The 3,409-nt window shown below is 36.8% G+C and overlaps 1 non-coding gene across 1 annotated transcript; it reads right to left on the reverse strand.

The window, feature by feature from the left end:
• Nucleotides 1–2,078: 2,078 nt before the first annotated feature.
• Nucleotides 2,079–2,150, reverse strand: TRNAD-GUC. The gene has a single exon. It is a non-coding gene; the product is annotated as a tRNA-Asp (tRNA).
• Between the last annotated feature and the right edge of the window lie 1,259 nt (nt 2,151–3,409).

Below are 3,409 nucleotides of genomic sequence, written 5' to 3' on the forward strand. Positions count from 1 at the left end.
AGGGTACAAATATCTAAATTTTTCATTTTTAGATACTTTTTCAGACCTATTGCCGATATACTTCGACAGGGTACAAATATCTAAATTTTTCATTTTTAGATACTTTTTCAGACCTATTGCCGATACTAAGCGACAGGGTACAAATATCTAAATTTTTCATTTTTAGATACTTTTTCAGACCTATTGCCGATACTAAGTATAAGTAGCAGCCAAAAATTTGTATCCATTTTTGGTGATATTATGCATGGATCAGCTATATCATGGCGAATTCTTCAGAAAAAATTGTGTCTTCCAAAAATCGATCCCAAACTACCAGCATGACAGGTTCACTGCTGTCGAATTTCATGGTGAATTCAAACTACCGGCATGACAGGTTCACCGCTGTCCAATTTCGAGTTCCGTTAAAATTACGGAAAGAAACAACTAAAATCGCCGTTGCCGGGGATCAAACCCGGGTCACCTGCGTGACAGGCAGGAATACTCACCACTATACTACAACGACTCATAAAAAATAAATTATTTCTTAACGCTCCAGATTTTACCAATCGTCTTTAGAAAAAGCGACCCATTGTCAACGCTCTAGATTTTATCAATCGAAGATTCGGAACAAGTAATCCAAATTCAAATCTGGTGAAAATTGTCAAAAGAAAATTAAACTTATTATTGTCGGGGTTCAAACTCATGTCTATCGAGTGACAAGCGGGAATACTCACTACTGTATTACATCGACCTCTGAAAAATATATTATTTGTAAACACACGGGAGAAAAAGGAATCCAATCCCGAATTTCAAATACAAAAGAAAACTAAAAACAGTCTGCTGCGGCGGATCAAACTCGCAGGAATACTCTCCACTCTACAACAACGACCTTGAACAATATAATATTTGTTAACACATCGGATTTTATCAATAGCCGTTACAAAAAGTAATCCAATTTTGAATGCGACTGAAATTGTCAAAACATATTAAACTTGTTGTTGTTCGGGATCAAACTCATGTCACTCGGGTGCAAGTAGGAATGCTCGCCCTTGTATTACAACAACCTTTGAAACATAATAAATCGAGTGACAAGCGGAAATAGTCATATTATATGTTAACACACAAGATTTCATAAACAATTGTTTAGCCGACTTTCTTTTCAAACTACCGAACCCAAACTACCGGCATGACAGGTTCACCGCTGTCCAATTTCGAGTTCCGTTAAAATTACGGAAATAAAACAACTAAAAAATTGCCGTTGCCGGGGATCGAACTCGGGTCACTTGCGTGACAGGCATGAATACTCACCACTATACTACAACGACTCATAAAAAATAAATTATTTCTTAACGCTCCAGATTTTACCAATCGTCTTTAGAAAAAGCGATCCATTGTCAACTCTCTAGATTTTATCAATCGAAGATTCGGAACAAGTAATCCAAATTCAAATCCGGTGAAAATTGTCAAAAGAAAATTAAACTTATTATTGTCGGGGTTCAAACTCATGTCTATCGAGTGACAAGCGGGAATACTCACTACTGTATTACATCGACCTCTGAAAAATATATTATTTGTAAACACACGGGAGAAAAAGGAATCCAATCCCGAATTTCAAATTCAAAAGAAAATTAAAAACAGTCTGCTGCGGCGGATCAAACTCGCAGGAATACTCACCACTCTACAACGACGACTTTGAACAATATAATATTTGTTAACACATCAGATTTTATCAATCGCCGTTACAAAAAGTAATCCAATTTTGAATGCGACTAAAATTGTCAAAACAAGATTAAACTTGTTGTTGTTCGGGATCAAACTCATGTCACTCGAGTGCAAGTAGGAATGCTCGCCCTTGTATTACAACGACCTTTGGAACATAATAACTCGAGTGACAAGCGGAAATACTCACCACTGTACCACTACAACGACCTCTGAAAACATATTATATGTTAACACACAAGATTTCATAAACAATTGTTTAGCCAACTTTCTTTTCAAACTACCGTTGTTGGGGTTCGATCCCAAACTACCGGCATGACAGGTTCACCGCTGTCCAATTTCGAGTTCCGTTAAAATTACGGAAAGAAAACAACTAAAATCGCCGTTGCCGGGGATCGAACCCGGGTCACCTGCGTGACAGGCAGGAATACTCACCACTATACTACAACGACTCATAAAAAATAAATTATTTCTTAACGCTCCAGATTTTACCAATCGTCTTTAGAAAAAGCGATCCATTGTCAACTCTCTAGATTTTATCAATCGAAGATTCGGAACAAGTAATCCAAATTCAAATCCGGTGAAAATTGTCAAAAGAAAATTAAACTTATTATTGTCGGGGTTCAAACTCATGTCTATCGAGTGACAAGCGGGAATACTCACTACTGTATTACATCGACCTCTAAAAAATATATTATTTGTAAACACACGGGAGATAAAGGAATCAAATCCCGAATTTCAAATTCAAAAGAAAATTAAAAACAGTCTGCTGCGGCGGATCAAACTCGCAAGAATTCTCACCACTCTACAACGACGACTTTGAACAATATAATATTTGTTAACACATCGGATTTTATCAATAGCCGTTACAAAAAGTAATCCAATTTTGAATGCGACTCAAATTATCAAAACAATATTAAACTTGTTGTTGTTCGGGATCAAACTCATGTCACTCGAATGCAAGTAGGAATGCTCGCCCTTGTATTACAAGGACCTTTGGAACATAATAAATCGAGTGACAAGCGGAAATACTCATATTACATGTTAACACACAAGATTTCATAAACAATTGTTTAGCCGACTTTCTTTTCAAACTACCGTTGTTGGGGATCGAACCCAAACTATCGGCATGACAGGTTCACCGCTGTCCAATTTCGAGTTCCGTTAAAATTACGAAAGTAAAACAACTAAAATCGCCGTTGCCGGGGATCGAACCCGGGTCACCTGCGTGACAGGCATGAATACTCACCACTATACTACAACGACTGAAAAAAAACAAATTATTTCTTAACGCTCCAGATTTTACCAATCATCTTTAGAAAAAGCGATCCATTGTCAACGCTCTAGATTTTATCAATCGAATATTCGGAACAAGTAATCCAAATTCAAATCCGGTGAAAATTGTCAAAAGAAAATTAAACTTATTATTGTCGGGGTTCAAACTCATGTCTATCGAGTGACAAGCGGGAATACTCACTACTGTATTACATCGACCTCTGAAAAATATATTATTTGTAAACACACTGGAGAAAAAGGAATCCAATCCCGAATTTCAAATTCAAAAGAAAACTAAAAACAGTCTGTTGCGGCGGATCAAACTCGCAGGAATACTCACCACTCTACAACGACGACTTTGAACAATATAATATTTGTTAACACATCGGATTTTATCAATAGCCGTTACAAAAAGTAATCCAATTTTGAATGCGAC

Source organism: Cucurbita maxima, unplaced genomic scaffold (assembly GCF_002738345.1).
Source record: "Cucurbita maxima cultivar Rimu unplaced genomic scaffold, Cmax_1.0 Cma_Scf00139, whole genome shotgun sequence".
In the NCBI taxonomy this organism is placed as follows: domain Eukaryota; kingdom Viridiplantae; phylum Streptophyta; class Magnoliopsida; order Cucurbitales; family Cucurbitaceae; genus Cucurbita; species Cucurbita maxima.